We start from the raw sequence: 27,130 nt of genomic DNA, 5'->3' as shown, positions 1-27,130 counted from the left end.
TGATTTAGGACCAACATGAAGTGGGCAGGAAGTGGGAAGATTCGGAACTCTACTGAATCTGAACTTATGTCGAGTCACGTCAACATATTTCCAAAGACATAACATTGTTTCAAATTATCTTCCCGATTACAAACACTCATAACTCACACATATTGTAATTCATAAACATAAAAGTGGTACCAGTGGAAAGAGAAGCATAAGAAGTTTTCAGTAACTGGTAAAACTGTCGCATATTTACAGTTTACCGGCAGAGGTGGGACGAGAGAAAATGACTGCTAACGAGGACATGATATTTCCTGTGCCTGATTTTAACGTCAAAAATGGGTATTCTGGTTTATTTGAGACCTTGTCCGAAGCAAATGTGAGGACATAGAAGAATTTAAAAGAAAATGTTGAGAAATATTAGGAAATTTATAACCTGGTGAAGACTATGGAACTGAGGAAGTAATAAGGAAATATTATGATGGCAGCAGAAAATAAGAATGGGAAGATATTCAGCGAAAGGAGTGAAGAGTTAGGAAGGTGGAGGGATATGATGAGGACTTGTATGAGAGTAGAGATAGACCATGTGACAGATTTTGAAGTAGAAAATGAAGTAAGCGAGGGTGATAAATGGTTTAATATTCTTCGAGATGAGTTTGAAAAAGCTATCCAAGATTAGAAGACATCCGAGATAGATAATATACCAATCGAATTCACTAAGAATGCGCGGGACAGGGGCAAGAATTGTTCCAGCTCTGCAATGAAATATATGAAATAGGAGACTGGCCTAAAGATTTCCTGAAGGCGACCATAATACCGATAGCTAAGAAATCGAACCCAGAGAGATATGAGGTTTGTAGAACTATTATTCTCATATCTCATGCAGCAAAAATTTTGCTTCGAAATTTGAACAGAAGGTTGTATGGAAGAACAAATTTAAAAAATTGAGGAGGTTCGGGTTTAGAAAAAAAGTAAGGGTATGAGAGACGCCACTGGATTATCAAAGATAATCAGTGAAAGTTTATAAAAACAAGGGAAAAGTGAATGTTGTGTTTGAAATCGAAAATGCTTTTGACCGCGTGAACTGTTAATTATTGTTGGAAGTTCGAAAAATGGTTGGTTGTAACGGAAAGAAGGAAGACTCATAGCAAACTTATATATGAACCAACAAGAAAGTGTTAGAATAGGGGAGGAAATAATTTAGAAGAGTGCAATTGGAAGGGGAGTTCGACAGGAATGTTGTCTCTTGCAACATTATTTAATATCTATCTAGAAGTGGCATTGAAGAAAAAGCCTACCTTATGAAGACAGCGTTTCGGTAGGAGGTAGAATGATTAGGTGTATACGGCTTGCAGATGATATGGCGCTTTTGGCGGAATCTGAAAAGAAAATATGATGCTAGAAAACTTAAGGAATAGCTGTGAAGAATATAGGATGAAAATAAATGTTAGAAAGACAAAAGCCATGTTGACTGGTACAAAGTGGTTGGTGTCAAATATAAAAGTAGGAGGGGAAAAATTAAAAACAAAACTACAAAAAGACAGATGGCCATTTTTCGATACCTAGGTTGTAACATTAGTGATGATATGAAATGCGAACGGGAAATAAAAGCAAGAATAGGAATGGCGAAAGATACATTTATGAAGAAGAAAAATCTATTTCGTGTGTCCTTGAATAAAGAGTTGAGAAAAAGTCTCATAAAATACTTCCTTTGAAGTGTTGTATTGTAGGGGCAGAAACATGAAAACTACGCAAATGTGATAAAAAAAAAAAACGAGTGAAGCTTTAGGAATGTGGGTGTGAAGAAGAATGAAGAGAAGCGGAAAAAGAATGAGAGGGTGTTAGAAATGGCGAGGGAGGGAAAAAGTAATTTTAGATGTAATTGAAGATAGGAAGATGAACTGGTTGTGACATTGACTAAGAAGGAATTATATCACGAGATACGTACTACAAGGTTTCGTGACATGAAAGAGAGGTAGAGAGCGAAGGAGGCTACAGTTGATGAACAGTATCAGGTTATTTGAGGTTATCTGAAGAAGAGGTTATCTGAAGACCGTGAAAACATGGAAGCTTCTCAGTTGAGATAAATGAAAAAAATGAAATGAAATGAGTTTTACGTTCCACGTTAATGCCGACTTAGTGCAGTCAAAATAAGGTTTGAAGTAGACATTTAGAGTAAAAAGATAAGACCTTCTGGAATTGGTTTGCGACCTCTTCCTCATTAGCCTCCAAAAAATCCCCAAAAAATAAATTGTGGGTTTTCCGCCATTTTGAATAAATAGTCTTCCATCTTGGATTTCTCACATGCACCTAGTTTATGCCACATAACTTCTAAACTAATTAACGTAGAAGGATCATTCTTTCTTTATTATACTTCTAATATTATGGGCAAGGCAACAAGTTATTATCACTTAATTCCGAGTAAACATTTTGCATAACTTTAGGATAAAGTGAGAAATTGGGATCTGTATTACGAGACATATTCTTTTCATTGCCTCAGAGAACTTAATAGAGTAGAAATACGGAAAAAAAAATGCTCGGATACAAGTTGTTGGAAATTTCATAAGCTTTAAAACAATGTATATATTGTCACTATATAAAATGTCAGAGATGCGCAATGAAGCTTCAAACGTCATCGGACTGCGCACAATTTCTGTAGAAACATATGAAGAAATAATTTAACATGAAGAAAAAGATATTTTGTGATTTAAGACGGATTTTCATTGCAATTTCCGTTAAAGATATTTTGTGATTTAAGACGGATTTTCATTGCAATTTCCGTTAAGTATCAACAGGTTTGGAAGTCCGGCTAGTTTAATAAATAGTAAACAATGGCGTCTCAGGTGGTGCGCAAGAACCTTGGAAGTAGACTTTCGCACTATCTTTCTGTATGTAGGCTTATGCGTCCATTGAAATTAGTGTTTGTGATAAACGTTTCAAAAAGAATATGAAATCTATTGAAATATCTCTTATTAGTGTTGTTATCTCGTAAAAAATACAGTTGCAGGTTTCCTCCTTTTTGAGTAAATACCCCTAGTCTACTGCAATTACGACAAAAATCTATCAAACACATATTTTTTAAAGATTAAACCTGTTAGAATAAGTTATATGCATTGATATTATACTAAAACAGCCCCAAAACCCTGTTTGCTGGTTTCTCGCTATTTTAAATAAGTACGCCATCTTGAAATTTTCCCCAGCACGTTGTTTTTGCATTATGGCTCCTAAGCCAATAAACGTAAAAGTTTCATTGTTTCTTTATTATACTTCTAATACTACAGGTTATATAATAAGTGATTACTTTATTCGCATTGGCGTTACCAAAAGTTCAGTGTACGTTAAAGTTAAATCTATTAGTGTTTGAAAATATAAATTTAGAAAATAATAAAAATGGTGATTTAAACAAGGGATTAATTATAAAAATGAAGGCAAATATACTTACCGAAATTATTTGAGATGCATTTTGTATCCAATTTATATAGTAAATACCGTCATATCCTGTTTCATTATTTTCACTATTTCACTATACGTACTAACTTCTGTAATTGTGCTTAGATTCTTCTGCGCATCTATTAAACTGCTAAACTTAAAAGTATTGTAGTTAAAAAAGAAAGACAATATACACTGATCACCAGTTGAATTACAGACACCTACGTAATAGCGTGTAACACTACCTTTCGCTGAGGCTACTGGCCGCGGCACGGACTCCACGAGGCAACTGAAGTGTTGTTATGGAATCTCAGTCCATATCTGCTGCAAAGTCCATACCTGCCACAGAGCTTGCAGGTTGGTTGGAAGAGGGTCCACAGCCGCATGCGTCGTTTCATGGCGTGCCAGATGTGTTAGATCGGATTGGGTCCGATGACCGTGTTGTCAGATCAGAGGAGTGCTCATCAAACCAGTTTGCTGCCATCCTAGAGCGGTGGGCCGGCGCATTGTCCTGCTGCAAGATGAGGTCACCACTTGAATGTAGAAGCCGAGCAAATGACATGACATGGTCGTCCAGAATATCACGGTAGCGTTTACCTGTGAGGGACTGTGTTACACGTGTTAGGGGCCCATTTCAGTCCACGTAAACATGCCCCATATGACAATACCACCACCACCGGCCTGCACACTTCCCTGCTGTCACGATAGATCCATTTCCTTTTGCGGTTGGTGATGTACTCTTACCGTTTCATCAGCATGTACCAATGTGAAACTGTTTAGGCAATCTTTTCCCACATTTTCCCCGTCCAGAGGCAGTGTTCTTTTGCCCATGCTAGACGTTGTTTCCTGTGTTGTGCTGTTAGAAGGGATACTCGCATGGGTCTATGGCTTCTCTACCCCATGGGGAGCAGGTGGTTGCGAATTGTGTGGCTGCTGACACTGCATTGTTGTCTTACATTGAACCTCTCCGCGATTTGACACACTGTGGCCCGTCTATTGGCTGTTACGATGCAAGCCACTTGGCGTCTATCCCTGTTGTCGACACGCTTGTGACCGCGGCAGTTTGCCCGTGTGGATGCAGTTTTACCGGAAGCCAGGTACGATACACCCTTGACACAGTTGCCTTTGAATATCGAAGTGCCGCAGATACTTCCGAAATCGAGCCACCCAATCGTCTGGCCCCTACGATTCGACCACGGTCAAATGCATTCAGGTTCTTCGTCTCGCCCATCACACACTGCACTGACACGGATACCGAGAGAGGAAGTACACGGCAGCAGTATCTTTGGGATGCGTTTCATTCACATGGACTGGTGGAGCATCTGCAAGGCGATTTCTGTAACTGTCCTGCTGCCTCTAATTCAACTGCTAATCAGCGTACCTAGGTATATGGCACTGTAAAAAGCCTTGCGATGATAAATAAACTTAAACAAAAGTTCTAAATATACCAGTGAACTTTGAGACACTTTTCTCTATGGTGTTTTGCAGTTGAATGTCCACAGTTTTCATTAACTTCCTTCTCAAAGAAGTTGGTATTGGTGGCAGCTTCATCATCACTTCCTTTATCTGCATCTTCAGTTAAAGTAGCGCTATTACCACATCCGTGTCCACTACTCTCCCCACAAAATGATGTACAATATAGCCCTCTTGTTTTGCACCCACAACTGTTTCTGTAGTTCGTCTGGCAGTTGCATGCTATAAACTTTAACAAATCTTCTGGAGCAGTTTGTTCAAATGCTGTTACAAAAGAAGGCAATCACCACAAATTCTCCAGCTCCATTCAGTTGGAGTCATCTCTTGATTTTTCCACTGCTGAACTTGATAGAACACATGGAGACTATGCTGATTTGCAGCAGCTGTTGTTGGAGATAGTACTGCTAAGTTCAAAGTGTCACTAATTTGTAGTTCGGATAAATCTTTTTGTACATGCAGAATCTTGTACAATCCAGATTTTCTTTCTCTGCACATCTGTACAACGCTAAGAAAATTTTTCCCAGTATTTTGTACGCAACATTCTTCCCTTTACTGTGTGGAGTAGAAGTTTTATCACAACCAGTGAAGGCATGCAGAAATAAAATGCAGTTCACCATATCTCCCAATGCCCTCTAAAGTTTGGTGTTGCTGTATATCTTATGTAGTGTCTTCGAGCCAGGAATAAACATGTAAGTCTCAGCGGTTGCGAGTGCTACCGTCAGAACCAAAATATCTGAATCTTCTCCCACTATTACTGACGAGCCAGATTTTGCAAGATCTCTTGCGATTAACACAATTAATGTGTCTGCATCCCGAGGTGATTGATTAAAAGTAAAACGAGATGTCTAGAGATATTTCGTCAGAATTGATATGAATTCGGATTTCATATTTGTGTTAGAAAGAAATTCCTGTTGAGATAAACGAACAACTTTGATGCTATCCTCAACGATTACGCGTATTCATGGTTTCTTTGTTCATGTCCAGTACTTTATATCCTTTACGCTAGGTCCATCATCATAACTATCAAATACAATACATTGTTGACCATAGTGTTTTGTGATAAACCTCCCATATTGCTCATACAATTGGCCGCAAAAATCATGAAAAAAAAAAACAACAACTAGAGTTTTGGGACTGTTTTAGTATAATATCAATACATATAACATATTCTAACAGGTACAATCTTTTTTTTTTAAAAAAAAATCTAAGTTTGATCGATTTCTGTCGTAATTGCACTGGACTAGGGCTATTTACTCAAAAAGGAGGAAACCTGCAACTGGATTTTTTTTTTGTGGGATAACAGCATCAGTAAAATATATTTCAATAGATTGCATCTTTTCGAAACATGTATATCAAACGTTAATTTCAATAGACACATAGGCCTACATACAAAAAGTCTACTTAAGGTTATTGCGCAGCCCCTGACGACGCCGCTGTTTACTAACTATTTATTAAACTAGCCGGACTTCCAAACCTTTTGACACTTACCGAAAATTGCGATGAAAAGCCGTCTTAAATCACTAAATATCTTTTTCTTCATGTTAAGTTATTCCTTCATATGTTTCTACAGAAATTGTGCGCAGTCCGATGATGTGTAAAGCTCCATTGTGCATCTCTGACATTCTATATAGTGACAATATATACATGTTTTAAAGCTTATGAAATTTCCAACAACTTGTATCCGAGCATTTTTTTTTTTTTCGTATTTCTATCTATTAAGTTGTACGAGGCAATGAAAAGAATATGTCCTCTAATACAGATCCCAATTTCTCACTTTATCCTAAAGTTATGCAAAATGTTTACTCGGAATTAAATGATAATAACTTTTTACATTGCCTATAATATTAGAAGTATAATATAAAAAGAACAATCCTTCTACGTTAATTAGTTTAGAAGATATGCGGCATAAACTAGGTGCATGTGAGAAATCCAAGATGGCAGACTATTTATTCAAAATGGCGAAAAACCCGCAACTGGATTTTTTGGTATTTTCTGGAGGCTAATGAGGAAGAGATCACGAACAAATTCCAGAAGGTCCCATCTTTTTATTCTAAATGTCTAGGTTTGGCCCATTTTTAATCTAATTTGACTGGACTTATTAGGCTAAAGGAGACGGTGATGATGAGAAACGAATTAAATGGTGGAATGTAGAAAATTGAAGGAAACAAGAGAAGTCCGAGAAAACCCACACACACGGTGTTTGCCCACCACGATGTTCACTTGGCGCGAGCTTCGATCGAACCAGGGACCCAAGCACTAGACGTGAACGCTCTACCAGTGAGCCACCGTAGCTCTTGAGAAAAGTGACTTGATGGTAGACGGTAGATGGTGATGATCTATATTGATTTGCGTTATCGTTGTTCATAGTTTCAGAGTAACTATTTGAGAAAGCTTAGCTATAAGCATACACAGTTTGGATTAGAGGAAATAAAAACATATAGTTCAACCATCACAGATAAAATGGTGTTGAATCTGTTTATAATTATGTCCATTCATTTTCAATCGTATTTCTGTAGGATATCAAAGCACCAAAATAAGTATCCCTACCACATTGTTTTCCAGGTTATTACTCAATATTTGGTCTTTGATTAATCCTGTAATCGTTGACACGAATAATAAAATTATGATGCTATCGATATTCAACTGCAGAAATATAACATTTAGACTCAGCTCATATACACTCGGCGATCAGGATCGTTCTCGGAGAGATATTGATGGATTTTAGCTAATATACACTCTGCGATCAGGATCGTTCTCGCTTGCTTTGAGTAATATTGTTATCGGTTGTACCGGTTGTATATGAAAGAATGGAGGGGAGAAGGCGGCGAGAAAAAATATTGGTATGGCGGTCATCCCTTCTCGCCCCCCTGTAGCGCCGTCACTGATATACACTCGGCGATCAGGACCTTCTCGAAGATATATTGTTGGATCTGCACCTTATACGGATGCCACTTATACCTGTGCAAGAAAGAGATAAATATAACTTTCTGTTGTCGTTAAGCTTTCACTAAATTAAGTTACACGAAACCAAACGGCATATTTGATATCCTGAGAAAATTCTAGCCCACGGTCATATATCACACTACATACTTAGCGTTCACAATAAATATTTCGAATTAAAGACGGTAGAAACAAAATAGCGGCCATTCAAGTGGCATAATCTCAAAACTCCCTCTAGCCCTAATGTGTATTGCCCAACTTAGCCTACATTCAATGAAACTACATCCACGTGGATTTTAAAAAGGCTGGTAAGGGACTTTTGACACCCATATTATATATATATATATATATATATATATATATATATATATATATATATATATATATATATATATATCGAGAGAGAGAGAGAGAGAGACAGAGAGAGAAAGAGAGATTATATAAAACTGATGATGATTATGATGAACGTTTCCACGAAAATTGACAGCAAATATAAAATGTAAAATGTACCTGTATTTCTCACGTACACATTGTATTTGTTTTCCACAAAGGTCTTTGAAGTACAGAATGGGACTTTTTTTTAACCAAGCCACACAAATTTCAATAGAATTCAACAAAGACTGACTACAAATGCATTTGTTCAGGGAAAGCTTTCGAGGGTCATCCATATATTGCGTGTGAAATGGTTTCCAGCTTTTGCATTGGATGATACATTTCTCCTCCACCCATATTCTTTACAGGCACTAAGGTAACACTTTTTTTTATGTTTTCATGGAATTTGAATGCAAACTTAATGATGTTATATTCAATTTAAGCTTTCACTCACTACGATCAACAATGAATACAAAAGGAATCCTTAGGTTGATTATTTGACTCGAATATGTACGTTTTTCCTTTCTGTTCAAGGGAAATAATATTGGCTTGTTTCTGAAAAGCTTTTATTTCAGTGCTTTTCAAACTGGCACTTTAGCAATAATAGGAAATCCTAGCAGAGACATTGTTTTAACATTTTTTGTGCTTGTTTATGAAAACCATTCGTAGTGAATATTGTTCATAACGTGTCGAAGTGACGGTTATCCACTTTGTTGTGCTTCGCCAGCTACAATTACCATAAATGTACACGTTCTTTATTTGAATTAAAAGCAATTACAGCATTAATATAAAAGTAAAACAGGCGGAAATATAATAATTCACTGTTACAGTAATGAAACAGTTCATTATGATTGTAAGTAATACATCAGCAGGAGAAATGGCTTACAATTAGCTTGTTTGTTTTACAATCACAATGTTCTAGAGTAGAATCCCAAATCTAGGATTACTAATAAAAACGTAAAATTCTTTTACTTAGTAGAATTATAGCTACTATATAGAAGTCCAATGTTGAAACCGAAAGAGACAAACCACTTCCGGTTACAATAAAGAAAGAGGAGAGGAGATGGAAGTTCTGGTTAAGACCTTCTATAACATACAAAATAATTTTTGTTTCAGTTTAATCCCACGATTATTCACCGAGGCCAAGAGTGATGGTGATAATGAGCGAAATAAATCAACAGAAATAACATCCAAACACACAACATTAGGGCTTAAGAGACGGCTGCCAAAACTTGCTTCTCTCTCGTGTGAATGTGAAAAAACAAAATAAAGAAAAAAGTAGACAGATCTCATGATTACTCTCGTCGCCCTGTTTTTTTTTTTTTTTAATTTTAAGTTTGTACATATATAGAAACTACCAATTGATAGCATTTGCTTAAACTTTCTGTTATAGCAATAAACAAAGAAGCACTTTTGTTTCAAGAACGAAAAAAAACAAACAATTAACTCGCGTTACGTACGTAGAAGTAAGTGGATGATAAATGCAAGTGAATGATGAAAAGAAAAAAGAGAATGAGAAAGTGCAAGAAACGGGTAACCCTGAGAAAACTTACTGACAATATATTGTTTTCCTGAAGTTAGTATAGCTAGGGATCGATCCAGAGACATTTCATATCAGAAATGATAACTCTTGCCACTACGCAGCCACGCATAATTGTACAAACGAGTCGTTTAGTTGTTTTTGCATGTTCTCTCTTTTGCTCTAGGCCAGTGTGTGCGCCTTTGATGCACGGGGACCTAGGTTTAATTCCCGGTAAGATAGCATTAAAATTTGAATTTGAATGCATTAAAATTTGAGTGAGAAACAAAATTTCTGACCTAATATTTTTGCATAAAATTGTAAATGGCCATATATCATGTGAACAGTTATTAAGTCAGATCAATTTTCGCGTACCCGATAGAACAACGCGATCTAGTGATCTCTTTTACACTCGAGCTGCGAGAGTTAATATTGTGCAAAGATCCCTTCTAAACCGAATTGTTAGCACGTATAATAAGTTACCAGAAACTGTAGAAGATTTTTCAAATGAGCATAACTTCAGATCATATATAAATAAATATCTTTGTAATGTCGCCATTGTACTGGACTATCTTGATTTCAAATTGTTATTCTATTGTTATGTTACAAAATTGTTAAAATGTTTCAGTGTAAAATGGCCTAGTGCTATATCTGAAACCTATTATAAATAAATAAATAAATTACGATAGTTCGAATACTCTGAATCCATGTCACATATAATCTCGGTGCTGAAAGCATTGGTGGCGATTGAACGTTAAAAGTGGGGGGAGGGGGGCGAGATATGATCTGAAATGAAATGAAATGAAATCTTCGAGTTTTACGTCCCGCGTTATGCCGATGAGGCTAAAGGAGACGGTGAAGATGAGAAATGAATGAAATGGTGGAATGGAGAAAGTAGGGGGAAATGGGAGGACCCCGAGAAAACCCACGAGCACGGTGTTTATCCACCAAAAAGTCCACACGGCGCGAGCTGGGAGCGAACCAGGGACCCCGAACACCGGAGGTGAACTCTCTACCACAGAGCCCCCGCAAGATATTATCTGAATATTTGTATATAAATGTTAATGTTTCTGGTTGTTTCTAACACTTTTTTTGACGAAAGGTTGTATAACTAACAGGGTGAAGCGGAAAAAAATCAGATTTTCGAGTATCATATTCTAATAGGACTCAAAAGTTCTGTATTTGCGTACTTATTAATGAAAAATTAGCAGATAGAATCACACTTTAAATCTTCAGTTCGCGCAAACGGCATAAAGTTTGAAGAAATAGAAATGACAGAAAAACACCAAAATTTACATTTATGCAAGAAATATACACATTACTTTTTTTTATTATTTCTATAACGTCTAAGTACTTTATTTTAAATGTGTGAGGTGATGTTTGTTAATAATTTGTTACCGTGAGTGATTTTATACACTTTATTTTCATAATGATTTTGCAGCTCTTCGCCCATTTCTCAACAATTTTTTTCTTCATAAAATGGTCCAGAACTCACCACGCGGAGATGGCTGTAATTCCATTTCCAGCCACTTCATAACCCAACCATCCTACCAATTTAGGTGTTCTAAATTATATTGATTTGTTCAAGGATATTGCCTTAAATTCAGATTTTTAAAAATTAAATTCAAACTTGCTCTAATTTAGCCATCTCTGTTTTCTTGTCCGCTCCGTTTCCTGCAGACTCTATGACAAATATGACACATCTTTCAAGTTTCTGAATATGGCATGGAAAATTTAAGAAGCCAAACTCATGAGCAGATTTGTCATGCATAAGTGATAAGTTTCTGTTGCCAAGCTTTCGAGCACTGGGGGGGGGAGACAGTTAAAATTTTCTCCAGTCTATCAGCTCACTGTAGACCGTGGCATCAAAATTTATTGAAGGTGCCATAAAAGTTCTAACAGAGCAATCCAAATAAGGCAGTGTGCTCCAGAGGTGGCTATAAAAAGATCCTGGACTTCTCAGTCACTTCCGATGACTGACATGTTTAAACCTGCTCTTATGATTGTATGTTTCTCAAACAAATTCTACTAATGAACACAAAGTGCTTGTAAGCTACATTATAAAGACATGTGCCCCTGTCTGATTCGACATGAAGAGATATCAGTCAGTTAAATATGGGTCTAAACATATTTTGAAGGTAGTTCAAACAACGAGACATTTGCAAAACAACATTAAAAGAATCATCGATCCTATCATTGAGAGAAACGCTTTCTTCTATCATCCAAAGAACATATTGTTGGCTATGAGAGTGGATGAAAGACAACACATACGAGAGTTATGTAGAGTGCTAGAGGCAAGAAATAGCCGAAGGGGAAATCTGTTAGAACTTTCATGGCACCCTCAATAAATTGATGCCACGAACTACAGTGAGCAGAAAGATTGGATAAAATGTAAGCCGGCTCCCCCTCCAGTTCTCGAAAGCTTGACAACTGAAACTATCTTATCACTTATGCATGACAAATCTGCTCATGAGCTTGACTTCTTGAATTTTGAATGCCATGTTCAGGAAGTTGAAAGATATGTCAAATTTGTCACAGAGTCTGCAGGAAAAGTGTGCCGACAAGAAAACAGAGATGGCTACATTAGAGCAACTTTGCTCTCAAGACTCAAAATGCCAAAATTTAATTTTTTTAAAAAATCTGAATTTAAGGCAACGTCCTTGACTAAATGAACATAATTGAGCACATATAAATTGGTAGATTGTTTGGGTAGGGTGTGGGCGGAATTCGAATTGCAGCCATCTTCTCGTGGTGAGTTCTGGGCAATTTCATGAAAAAAAAATGAGAAATGGTTGAAGCTGCAAAATCATTATGAAAATAAAATGTATAAAATCACTCACATTAACAAACTATTAAAAACATGACCTCACACAACTAAAATAAAGTACTTAGACGCTACAGAAATGAAAAATAACCTGTATATTTCTTGCAGAAAAGTAATTTTTTGTGCTTTTCTGTCATTTTTTTTTTCGAAATTTCGGCCGCTTGCTCGAACTGCAGATCCAAAGTGTGATTCTTTCTGTTATTTTTTTTTTCATTGATTAGCACGCGAATACACAACTTTTGAGTCCTATTAGAATTTGATACTCGAAAATCTGAATTTTTCTTTTCGCTCCAACCAAATACTAATAGGATACTATATTTTTTTCAGTTACTCAGCTTTCACATTGATGCAGCAATTTCCCGTCGCCGTTTGCGGCAGTTTGCCGTGTGAGAAGTGTACCCTTTCATATTACACGCCTTTTTGCCGCGGATTAAAAATATGGGAGCAGGGTTGCTGTGCAACTGAAAAGAAAACCTTGTGACTCTTGTTGTGTTGTGGTGGTTGCAATGGACAGACGCCAAAGTGTCTTCTACTCGCCTTGTTTAGACAAACAGAAAAAAGTCAATATGTGTTCAGCCTTTTTTAGAGAAGTGCTATCTTGAAGGAGATTTTTCTATATTGTTTCCACAATTGATAGACTTGAGCAAAATATCGGCCAGGTTCTGGATATTTAAAATACTATCCCGGTATTCACCAGTTGTGACTAAGCAAATCAGAATAAAATCCTTTCAGGATAGTCGGTGGTTGAGATCCAGGATTTGCCCAAGTGGGCTCAGCCCGAAAACACCCGGTGGGTGTTTTCGGGTTGGTCCCATCTGAAAGACCCACTTTAAAACCCACCTGGGTTTTTGAGCTTTTTGTTAGTGTATTATTGGCACAACTAAGGTGATCACATTTAAAGTGATTTTTATCAGATTTTGGACTTTCTTTGGGAGAATCAGATGCTTTCACGTTAACAACAACATTCAACATAAGACCTTTATAAAGTTCTGAATGCACTGAATGAATTAAAAGAAAAAAAAACTTTGACTGAGAGAGTTATAGAACAAATTAATGTATGGATTATGCTTACGGTCTATTCGAAGTAAAATATGCAATTTTGTACTTTAGAAAATACTTTCCGTAAATAGTGTGCTCGTGGACTCGGCGACACCGAAGGACGTTATCACTCACACGTTTGAGGCCATTGGTACCGGTACAAATAGTAAATGTACAAATACATTAGTAAAACTATTAGTATTATTTCTTACCTTTGATGTAAAACACAAGTATTCTTCAGTAAAATTTGGTTTTCCAACAACAATAGTTTAGTTCAGTCATTTGTTGCTACTCTCCAAATATGCATTTTCTAGAGTCAACAAAGACCACAGCAATAGCGTAAAAATTCTTCTGAAATTTAAGAAGCTTAATGCTCGAGTTCTGAAGACTATGTAACGCTTACTATTTCAAATGCTGAATTCAAATTTCCGTACTAGTGGAAGTTTCGATGTTCATTAAAAAAGAAAAAAAAACACTTTATTTTCGAAAAAAATCTGCCTTGTGAAAGAAGCACTCGGGAAATTCCCGCAATTTAACACAGAAGCATCGGAAATAAATACTTGAAAAATAAAACTATTTATTTTAGGCTGAAAGATATTTAATTTCATTTAAGACATTTTGAAACAATTACTTTATAAAATATGATATGAATCATATCTTTGTTAATTGTTTGAATTAATTTTCAGGAAAGAACAGTCTTGCAAGAAGTGCTCGGCAAAATCCCGTAATTGAACGCACAAATTATCGGAAGTGAACTTCAACAGTAAAGCCATTTATTTTACGCTGGAAGATGTTTATTTCATATAAGACATATTGAAATCTTTATTTATTTCATACAACATAAATTGTGTCTTTGTTTTAAATTAATAGATCCCTTTTGGTTTTCATATTTGGGAAACGTCAGTAAGGCTTCTGGATGACTTGATCTGCATTTGTTCGTCTGTCTGCCGAGCTCCTTCATGACTAAGCGGTTAGCGTACGCATCTTCGGCGTGGGCGACCCGGGTTCGATTCCAGGCGGGAGCTCGTAGTTCGGATTACACGTTTATCAGTAGGTCCCGTCTCATATAGCCTTGCTGCTGAAAGGTACGTTAAACACAAAATCAACTCAACTCGTTTGTCTGCCTCTGCCACACACACTACAGTGTGCAACTATCGGTCTTTTAAAATTTTCAGAGTATAAGCACGAGACACTCTAAATTCCCTGTATAGATTTTGGCGACATACCAACGTAAAATTTCAAAATGGCGGCATTTTTTTTCAAAATAGCCAGTATCCACGCTACAAAGCGCAATATTCAATCATTTAAATTGTAATTTTGACGGTGGAAGCACGAGATATGCTAAATTTGCTGTATAGATAGATTTTCTCAGTGATCCAATGTAAAATTTCGGAATGACGCCCATTTTTCCAAAACAGCAGTGAATAGAAAATTGTTACAATGACAATCTTAAAATATAAATCACATTTTAACACTTTTAACCAAAGACATTGAAATATTTCGAAAAAAAACGGTTAAACCCGAAAAGAATAATTAAACCCGAAAAGAATAATTAAACCCGAAAAAACCCATATGGGCTCAGGTGGGTTAGGCTTTTTCAAAAAAGCCCGGTTTTCTTTCAAACCCTGTTGAGATCTACCTCAGAATCCCAAGTCAACACTCAACCACTGAGCGGAAGGCCGATCTGTAGGCATTATTATTATTATTATTATTATTATTATTATTATTATTATTATTATTATTATTATTATTATTATTATATAGTATTTCGTTTTTTTTTTTTTTTTAAGCATTCCTACTATTGACTCAAGTCTCTTTAAAGCACTGCTCTAGTCCCTGAATTCAAAGGACTATTCAAGAAATTGCAACCGTAGAAGTGTTAAAGATAATTATAAAATATACAAAGTAAGGTATATTTATCAAATATCACATCATGAATTCTCTCTTGCTTGCTTGCTTTACATTAACGTATCATTACAAGTATGGAACGAATTTTTATGTGACAATATATATATAGCAAAACATTGTAAAATGTGTAATATTGCTCAATATTTGATAGTTTATATTTCAATTTTGGGGCTCCACAACTTTATAGAATTACAAGCTCATTTGCCGAGTGCGCCCGGACATTTATTCCTCCCAATCTTCTATTACACAGAAAAAAATATATTGATTTGGACTCTTTTTATTCGACACTTCGGTAGTATCGGTCGTTTTCGATTATTTTTACACGTCACTTTTCCCATACAGTCGCGGCCACCGTTAAGCGACCCTTACCCATACCCTTCGTAAGAAACAGCTCCTTCCACAAGCATGACCACAAGTGACCACAAAAGTGTTTTCTGCACGTGCTGAGGGACAAGGTTGTCACATTTTTTTCTTGAAAATGTCTGGACACCATATGTTCTTTCTTCTAGAGAGAGCCATTGAGAAAACCGTAGTAGAAACTTATTGACTCGTGAATTGTGTAATGAAAAGTGATCTAAGAAAAATGTTATGATCGAGTGCAACAAAATTCAAATAGGGCGAAAATACCAAAACTAAACACGAATTATTTATGAGTTTTTAAAAAGATATATACACTGTTATACTGTATTTAAAAAAAAATAAAAAAGATTATATCTAAAGTGACTTACTCATCAATACCTTACTCAAACTATTATAGATAGAAACATGGATTTGTACAGAATATTCCCTTGTCAAAAGGCAAGGGCTAATAAAACAATTTTAAAAATATATGTCCTATAGGAGACAAAGAGAGTTCATTTTTTTTATTGAGGTTAAGAAGATGGAACTAAGGGATAAATTCTTCATTAAAATTAACAGAAAACACGTTTCAATGATTGCGAAAACTTCGCTCGTATAGGAGAAAAGAGGGGGTTTGTATTAATAATCAAATTACCGATTATTTGTTTAGAAAATGCCGAATGTGAGGATTCGCTTAAGAAGGCGTAAAATTCAGCACATACACTTCTCATTAAAAAAAAATACAGGCCGCGACCTTCGGATTTTCTTTCTTTTTTTAAATTCTGTTCCTGAGAAGGGGAAATGGGTTCAATTTCTATAATATTATAATTTTAGTTTTACAAAAGAAATATCCTCAGGTAATTAGAAACAAAGATTAGTGCAAAATGTCAGTAAAATTGCAAATTTGATTAGCACTCGGTTGATAAATCTGTCAGTACCGAAACTTAAAATAAAATTGAAAACAAGCTGTTGAGAATTATATCTGTAAATACTTTACTTTTGTATTGAAATCAATGTAATTCAATTGAGTGCAAGTATCTTACATGAAAACGTATCCTAAGGTTAGTGACATGGGCTGGCTGTATGGTTTCATCATTGAAGCCAATAAACTGGTGATATTAAATAAATGTTGTTTAGAATTATTTTATATTATTCCGATATGTGATCTCCTTTGATTAAAGTAAAGTCACTAGTTTTGGAACGCGGAAAAACGATTTAACTCAGCCTTGACTAGTGTTGTCCACGAGAGGAGACTTGTTAAGGTTGAAGAAGTCTCGTTTTGTCTCGATTCTCAAATAATCTTTATCCTCTCTTTCGAAAATGTTCTATTTTTTTTTTTAAAAAAAAAAAAGTAATTTTATATCCTTGACTTTGAGAGTAATGTACGTCAATTTTTGCACTTAGTAATAAGAAAATTAAATGCTTTGTGGAGATAAGTGTTGAATAATTAGCATTAATTAAAAAAGATACATATCGCCCGGATTTCTTAACCAATATTCATATCGAAACCAGACCCTAGCTAGGGGCAGCTAGGGTTTGAGCCCCTTTCGACTACCTTCAGCCCCCTGAAACTTTCATGTTTTGCTTCCTCTGCTTTGCTTCACTTCCAAGTACACGATTCTTTTATTTGTTACTTAGACTTTTCTGGCCAGAAGGACTAGGTTGCTTATCCTCTGGTACCCCCGAAAGAAATTAGACATTTCCAATCAGCAAGAAAATACGTAGACACCACCAGCATACTACAATCTCTTCGAACAAAATCTCAAGCGAAAGTAGAGAACTAAAACTTATCAACTGACAACTGTGAAAAACATTGATGGTCATAAACAATAAATTGAAGCGTTCTATAAGGAATGAAATTTTTTGAGAAAGCATTCCAAGCTAAGATTTTCACTTCCTTCTCCTCGTTTCTTTAATTTGCAAAACAATACAAAAAAGTTTTAACTTTTAACTTCTTTTTGTGTTGTTTCTCAATCGTGGATGAAGACGTAAGACATACTGTTTCCTTCCTTCTTTCTTTATATATACACTTTAAAAAATCATGCTTAAATTTACAAATATATGATTCATTTTATTATGGCTGCAAACATCGGAAAACTATAAAGGGAAGAAAGGAAAATCACTCTACTACCTGCCTTAAGTTGTAAACTATAGCGCCAAAAGTTAGGCTCTTGCAGAAATTGAGAATAAATCAATAAATATTTACCTTTTAAGTGCGTAAATTTTTCCTTTTCCATACTTGTTTCCCTTTAAAAAAAAAATGCCATCCTGATAGAATCCGTTTTTAAAAAATGAGACTTCGTTAGCTCATTTTCCCTACAGATATTTTATGGGCAATAAATAAACATATCACTTTATCGAAAACTTCCGAATACTAACATAATGCAAGTTGTGTCTAGGTTGAACTAAAAAATAAGTTTTTACTTCTACTGTTCCCATATAACAATCTGGAATGGAAACCTTCAAAACAGAGAGGAACCAGTTCATTCAGTTTAGAAATCTGGCATCATTGAGTCCTTCGCGACCTCCAGTGCAGTTTGCGGTTGCTAAGCCACAGGGGGTAGAGGAAAGTCTTCCTTCTTCCAGGAAAAATAGTCGCTTATCCATGGCCCCGACTTTATATTGTATGTAACAAGTTTGGTTAAAATTACTCCAGGTGTCTTAGGCTAGAACATAACCACATATACAAACAGATTCAAAAAAAACACACACACACACACACACACACACATATATATATATATATATATATATATATATATATATATATATATATATATATATATATATATATATATATATATATACGTAAAACACAGACATCTATATTATCGCAGCCTCTCTCTACTCTTTCCTAGCAACAACTGCCCCCTCCTCCAACATCCGTCCGGCAGATTGCCGCGTATATGTGAAGAGCTCCATCACTTGTATGTCCCGCTTGGCTATACGCGGCGATCTGCCGCGCCGCTTTCTAGCAAGGTGAGGCGGATGTTTTTGCTCGCAGTGTAAAAGGACGGCGACCGCCGCGCATATGTGAAAGGCTCCATTGCTTGCAATATCTTTCTCTAGCCTGTCCGGCAATACGCCATCGCCGTTTACGGTAGTTCACCAGATAATGTAAAGGTACAGTAGATCGTATTTCATATTTATTAAGAAATTGACAAGAACAACTCAAGTAGGTACTTGCCCTTTGTACTCTTAAATAACGAAGGTGATAAGGGAAGATTTGATTCCTTGCTCATGAATATCTTATAACTATGTCTACAAAACTGTGTGATCAGGTTATTTAATAACAATTTTGCAAACTAATAAATAGAATGGATAATATTAATCATAGTAATGAACAATAAGACTTGTTTCGTAGAAATTATATTGAAACAGGGGATTAATGAACAACTTATATTTTTAATACCACACATCCCATAAAATCTAAGTTATTACTCCTAGAGAATGAAAGACAGTAAATACTACAAGCATATGCTATGACATTTAAAGAAATATGCAATTGCAATATTACGCGTAATTGCTTTGAATTGCAATTAAAACGCATTTCTGTAGTTTTCTTAACTCCTCAGGAAAGTAAATACCCAATACGTACTCACGCAACGGAAAATATTATATTGCACCATTTTTCTATGAACCGGTACTGCATACAAAAACTTTATATTTCCTAATGAAACTCTATATATTAAGTGGTCACTTCAAAAAAGTGGGGGACAAGATCCCCCTCTTGCCCCCCCCCATTCACCGCTTCTGGCTGAAAGTCACTAAAATTCAACCCAACAATGCCTGAGAAAGAATATTTCCTTAGTACAGTAAATAATATGATTTGAACCATTTATGTATTAACTTTTTCATGTACGTTATAGGTAGTGTTGTTGAATTTTTGTGACATTTGCGGTTTTCAGTTTTTGAGAAGACCGGTTTTCTGAAAACCGAAAACCGCAAAAGCGGTTTTCAAAACCGAAACCGCAAATGCGGTTTTCAAAACCGAAACTGCAAAAGCGGTTTTCAAAACCGAAACCGCACATGCGGTTTTCAAAACCGAAACCGCAAAAGCGGTTTTCAAAGCCGAAACCGCAAATGGGGTTTTCAAAACCGAAACCGCAAATGCGGTTTTCGAAACTGAAACCGCAAAAGCTCTTTTCGAAAGCGAAAGCCGCCCGAAACCGTGTTTGCGGTTTTATAAGGAATTGTCCTTTTCAAAGCAGAAACAATGTTTGCTGTTTTTAATTACACCTTTTAACAATTGTGAAAGCATCTATCGATCGAGACAAATGGATTGATTTATATGTGTTTTTTAACTTTTTTTTTTTTTTTTTTTGCTCCAAGGCTATTATGGTAATATGTGCAGCACAGTGCGAAAGGGATAGTTCGATGGTTGTACAAGTCACAGTTAAATTAGGATTGCCATATTTTAAAATCAGAAAAGTGAGGGTTCTAAACCGTAAGTATTGATGTGAACTTCCGTGTTACAAATACTGACCTGCGATCCTTAGTACTTTTTTTTTTAGTTATTTCTTTGATGACACTTCCAATGTACTTTTCGGCTGCAGGGAAGCAAACTGGATCCCACCTGATTTTCATATATGTTGTAAATTAGACCACAAGGAACACGAATATGAAGGAATTTTGACATTTCGAATGTCGGAACTCGAGATATTCAAACATAAATTGACCATGGAAGCAAACTGGACTCTACCTGATTTTTATATATTTTGTAAATTAGACCACAAGAAACACGAATATGAAGGAATTTTGACATTTCAAATGTCGGAACTCGAGATATTCGATCATAAACTGACCAGGAAGCAAAAAGGACCCCATTTGATTTTTATATATTTTGTAAACTGGACCAAAATGAGCAATAATCTGAACGAATTTTGACATTCTGACTTCCCGAACTCGAGATACTAGAACTTATACAGTAGTTTTATGTAATATGTGAAAAAGTAACGAAGAAAGTTTTGTCGCTTTTTGACCTATGACTTAGAGCATCGATATATCATCTAAGACGTGCCCGGAAGATCAAAAACATTGCCCGTCAGTATCAATGACCTTCTGCCAACGTTCGGGATGGGCATGGATTCCTTCGCGGTAGAACTTGGTTTGCCGTGAAGCGAAGAAGGTATCAAGTGCACTTAGCACCTCTACTACGGAGTTGAACTGCAGTCCTCTAAAGTGAGTGTCCAAGGAAAGGAACAGGTGATAACAGGACGGTACAATGTCCGGACAGTATGGCGCATGCAATAGTGTTTTCCATCCAAAGCGTAGGATGGTGTCCCGGCTCATTCTAGCTATGTGGGGTATAGCGTTGTTCCGTAACGGGGGAACCCCATAGCGATTGAGAAGTGTTGGCTCCAGGGTTTTGAGTTTTTCTTGAACACGGCTCAACTGCTGACAGTAGACAGTTGCATTGATGTTCTGCTCTGACCACCCGGTAGCAGTTCCCGATGCACGATGTCGTGAGCAGTCCACCAAACACACAGGAGGACTTTCTGCTGCATTGCTGATTTCAGCTGTTTTGGAACCAGTTCATGGGATTTTAACCAATGATGACGACGCCGTGGAGCTTCGTACAGGACCCACTTCTCAACACATGTCAACATCCTGTCCAGAAATGGCTCCTTCCTCAGACGAGACAGCAAAGAATCACAGGTGTCTGCACGCGTAGCCTTCTGGCCCGGAGACAAATCAGTGCTTCCCAAATTGATAGAGGTGCTGGCGAATGGTTTCTCCACTAACATTGAATGTTAGCCCCAGTTCCTCACATGTCTGTCCACAGTTCGGCTCAACTGCTACCTGAAGATCCTCATTTTGTACATGTGTTGGTCTTCCGGCACGTGTGGTGCGTCTTTCGTGAGTGTTTCGTCACCGTTCTTAAACTTGTTAAACCACCCTTGCACTGTCTGCGTAATCACGACACCTTCACGAAAGGCCTGAGGTATCTTCCGCTCTGCTGCAGTGGTGTTCGATCCAAGTTTGAACTCGTATAGCATACACGCCCTTATGACGCTCTGTGGAGGTTCCATATTCACTCAGTCCTTACACAAATTCACGTTGTAACTGAACTGCCACAACCAGGTAGAATATTGGATATACCCACACCAACAACTGACCTTCGCCTTATATCCATTCGCATTCAACTCACGGTATGAAGGTCAATTGAACACAGACCTCCACAAAAAGCGACAGAACTTTCTTGGTTACCTTTATATATCTCACAGGACATAATATGTTTCGTATAGAGAATATTGTGTTTTTTCATATAGATAGATAGCGTCTATATTAAACTTTAAGTTTTAATATCTCGAGTTCCGAAACTCGGAATGTCAAATTTCCTTCAGATTCGTGTTCCTTGTGGTCTAATTTACAAACTATATAAAAATCAGGGGAGGTCCAATTTGCTTCCCTGCATCCTACTTTTCAAACGAAACAGTTTTCCAGAGTGTACATTTTGCTTCAAACTGAGTTCTGCCCTGGCTAAGAAACGTAAATTCGCTTCTATAAGAGTCTTGAAAGTTACACTTGAAATTGTCGTTCGGCATTCTTGTAGCTTATGAAGGCATGATTAATTCAAGTATGTTTGTCACAACATCTACAAACGAATATTCATTCGTATAGAACTTCCAATACATTACATTAAAAACACATGAACTACACAAAGAAAACCATTGTGCATTAGAGCAGATCTCTTATTAGCAAATGATTCTGCACACGCGCACTGCTCAGATAGCCCAGAGCCTGAGCCCGAGCGCGAGTCCAAATTTAACTCAATCGCGATTGAGATTGTCAGAGGTGTAACGGTTTACGTTGAATGTACCATACCAACTAAGTCCTCTTAGATTTTTCTCCAATCCCAAAAAGCGGGTGGTTTTTCGTGATTAAGATATGTTTAAGAGGGGGACGAATATAGAACCTGAAAATCGGGTGGTACCCGCTAAAATGGGGTAATAAGCCAACACTAAGCTCAATAGAAATGAGGTATATCCCTATACACATGCAACTCATGAAATTCAATTTGAAATATCATCCACTTAGACAGACATCTTTTATATTATTATTACTCTTTCCCCTTGTTTTTTAAAAATAGTACTGCCACTCTTTCTTTTGTTAACAAAAAGGCACCACCTCCCTTTGTTAATAAAAAAGAAAAAAAGAAAATCTCTATCTCAATACACAATTTTATTGTTGATTTGTTGCCACTCCGATAAATGTGAATGTTGTGGTTTTGCATGTGTTGACTGGCTTCTTATCGCAAGTCCCAGACACCTGCAGTAATTTATACGTGAAGGAAACACCGATCATATTTTATTCTATCTTTTTACTTCCCAATAACGATAGCCGTGCCTCTTTGAGAAATTGCAACTTATTTTTTTTATTCTGCCAATTTTAAAAGTATATTCACCAAGAATTTTCCCACACTTTAAGACATTTTAAGAAAAAATATCTTTTTTTTTCCTTCTGCAAATTTTGATCATTTTTTCCCTACGCCGAGGGAAATTTCCCTCCATCTGGCAACTGTGAGCCGGAGTGGGGACAGATTCTTTGCTGTTTTCTCGTCGTTACTTGATATTAGTGCTGTCGTATTTTTGTGACATTTGTGGTTTTCGGTTTTTCAGAAAACCAATTTTCTGAAAACCGAAAACCGCAAACGCGGTTTTCAAAACCTAAACCGCAAAAGCGGTTTTCAAAACCGAAACCGCAAAAGCGGTTTTCGAAACCGAAACCGCAAGAGCGGTTTTCAAAACCGAAACCGCAAATGCGGTTTTCAAAACCGACATTTCGGTTTTATGAAATTTCACTTTTTTCAAAAACCGGTTTTCGTTTTTTTCAAAAACCGATTTCGACAGCACTAGTTTTAGGCTCGTTATGAACTATTATGCCATACCTAGTTTGTGTCACATGTGGCCAAATAACAAAATATTGCCCTGCTAAATAACATATATCATGATACTTCAATGAACTGTGATTATCTCTCATCCCTATGAATGCGATTTAAACCCCACCCAGAGAACGGGGCACCCACACACATTAAAAGTCGGTCAGTAAATAGCTATAAAAGAAAACAAATATGCTTACATCACTATTTTTTCTTGTTATCATCTACGAACAACATAATAAAATTGAGGTGTTTCAAATTGTAATGTCTTGTTTATTAACAGAAAGCAAGAATAGCAGCTCCATCTTCTTTGATATTCAGTGACTTGAAAATGTGCTCCTTTGCATCTTAATATAACTGACGAGGTCGAAGATATTTCCTGTCTGGAGCTGGACCCACATGAATCTCAAGAACCCCCTTCTGTAAGGCAAGCCTTCTTCCTCCGCAACGGGTGGAGTGAGGTAGGGGGTAGTGGAGACGAAAGACGCAAACGGAAAAGGATGGATGAGTCAGACGCCGACTGTGCGGACTGTAACATCGGGTGTGGTTGCACGAAAAGGGAGAAGCAACAGATTTCAGTAAATATTTGAGCAGAACTTCACAAGGCTCTAGCTGATCATTCACCGCGCACAATGGGATGCTTCTAATATACTAAAAGTGTAGTCTGCTATAGAAGCATGTAATCAGATTCTGCATTGAATGAAAAAGACCGAGAACGACGTTGTCTAATACGATTCCATTGTTTGTTAAATTTGACGTCACGCGATTTTCCTTTCGATACTGGTACATAGCCGATAAAGACTCACGATCATGTAATTCTATTCTGGGAGAACTGTACGTCTCACAACTACATATATTTTCATCATCTTCACAATTACATGGACAACAATTCTGATGAATAGAGTAACATGAATAAATTCAAGTAGAAATTACTGCAAAATACTTAGGCCGAGATATACACGTACCTTCACCAGTTAACGTTGGATTTCATTCTCCGTATGCAAAAATGATATCCGAACTATGTTCTCAACATTGATATATTGAATGTATGAAAATTATTGCAAAACTTTATTTATATAGGATTCTGTTTTCACGAAAAAAAAAAAAAGCTGACAACACAGATAATTTGTAGTAAAACATATAGTTAAGATGTTTAAACTTAAATCTTTGAAATCACCAAAAAAAAAAAAAAAAACAACTATCAATTAAGTACAAAAGCATAACTTCAGTTAGTATTATACTTTGCTGTATTCCAAGTATCGATTACATTGGCCACACAGTAAATCAAAATATGAACAGTATGATAATTTTGGCAACTTGACACTTCAGGCCTTCTAACAAATGATGGACGTTCAAAGACCTGCTTTTCTTACACAAACTTTTGAACAACAAAATAGACTGTACAGACATAATTGTGAAGATAATGATCAGGTTCCATCCCTAAAACACGTAAGGGAAGTAGTGGAATGTTCTAGTACACGAAGGCACGTGCAATTGCACTGCATATGTCACCTACATGAAGAATTAGTGATACATACAATAAAATCAGTAAAAATGTGTGCTCATTTAATTGTTCTGAAAAGTCGTTCAAAGAAAAAAAGAAAGAAAGAAAGAAAAGAAAAGAAAAGAAAAGAAACTAATATAGAGCATTTTTTAAAAGAAAAAAAGTTTTGAAGGAAAATTTTAATTTTAATTCAATATCCTATATTCAAGTATCAGTATCATTATAATTTAACATTTTGCATACAAGTATTAGTTATAACATGATGTATTCAAGTCTCATCTGTGGACACAGTAATTGGACAGTAATGTCTTGTGTCGATAAATACATAAATAAATATAAAGAGCATATATAGCAGAAACACTTCAATGACAGAGAAAAAAATAATTAAAAACTGTAAACAAATACATTAATTCAATGATAGGAAGATGCACAAGGAAAATAGGGACATGTAATTGAGTTATTCATGCTCTGAGTATGAATCGATTCCACAGTGACACTGAAGTCTGCATACCTTTATTAAGTAGTCGGTTGACACAACTAGCCAGTGTCTCAAGAACATATCATGGATCAACTAACTAAATCATCTTACCCGTCCATCAAACATTATTTTTTCTTTGTTACGATCCTCAGAATCGGTCCTAAAATCATTTTTTGTAAAACATGTGTAACGAATGTAATGAAAAATGAATAGAACAAGCTAAAATATAGAAAAGAGTTATCTTGACACTTGATAAACGAATTCATGTTAATTTTCTTGCATTACTACATGAATATTAATATAATAACACTGTACAACATATTGAAATGACGCGCGACATTGAAAATACAACAGAGTTTCTAATAAAAGCAGAAAAACATGGTACCTCCTCATGTTTATTCACATTTCACTACATGTAATAACTGGTTTAAGTGTTTATTATAACATCAATCAAGTCGTTCAGAACACGAATATTACACATCCAGTACTAAATATCTTACGTGCGACTCAGGTCTTAAATAACAACTACTTAAGAATGCAAATACTCTGCTCTTGAGCTTGACATAACCTTCAAAATGGTGTTACGTTCACGTAGGAACTGAAGTAGACTAGAGAAAAACAAACATTACGTCCCCAAAGAAGATTTTTTCCTTTCACCCTTACGGGTTTATTTCTTACGACTGTAAAATGGAACCGTTATTTCACGTAGTGCTGCTATATATATATATATATATATATATATATATATATATATATATATCGATCTTGTGCAGAAAACAATGTAGGTTTTGACAGTGTGACAGGGAAAACCAAAAGCCATTTGAATGATAATACCTACTTGGAAGAAATAGTTCTATGAATCTGTTATATTTCTGAATAAGTTCATAGCAGCAGAGTAGGTGAATGAGATATTAAAACATGGCAAATTCCTACACTCATTTCAGAATTAAATATTTATTAATACTATTCATACTATATTTTGAAGTTGGCAGTACTTAGTCTTTTAGCACATTTTAAAGGGAATATAGTATGTCACCTAACGCGTACAAGTAACAATTTGAAAATTAGTGCGTGGATCAAGGCCGCCATTTACGAAAGAATATCAATATTTTATATAATAGAGTGAAACTGCAATTATCCGGATTAAGGTATTCTAGGCATAATTTGGACATGCAAATACCCAGCTATTTGGTGAAATCATAATAGAAAAATTGTAACATAAAGCGGTTTTACAAAAGTAATTTTACAGAATTTATCTCTAAAATCGCTTTTGTTTAATGCAAAGGTAGACCTAATATATATTGAATATGGGCTTTACTTCGAACAATTAAACAAAATACAGAATATTACAATTATATATAAATTTTAACGATGATTTAAATAGGGATTATAGTGAAATTATATTTTTACATATGGGTCTCATTTCCATGTTTTAATACTTT

At 36.0% G+C, this 27,130-nt stretch overlaps 1 long non-coding RNA gene across 1 annotated transcript in view; it reads right to left on the bottom strand.

Moving 5' to 3' along the window:
- Window positions 1-1,280: 1,280 nt before the first annotated feature.
- LOC145687736 (uncharacterized) overlaps window positions 1,281-27,130 on the bottom strand; it is a 562,050-nt gene continuing 536,200 nt past the window's right edge. The window contains exon 6 of the long non-coding RNA XR_014131730.1: window positions 1,281-1,361. This is a non-coding gene — a long non-coding RNA (uncharacterized LOC145687736). The remainder of the gene's footprint in view (window positions 1,362-27,130) is intronic.

This window comes from Thermobia domestica, chromosome 6 (assembly GCF_964235325.1).
Source record: "Thermobia domestica chromosome 6, izTheDome1.hap1.1, whole genome shotgun sequence".
NCBI lineage: Eukaryota > Metazoa > Arthropoda > Insecta > Zygentoma > Lepismatidae > Thermobia > Thermobia domestica.
This window is presented reverse-complemented; position numbering and strand designations above follow the sequence as displayed.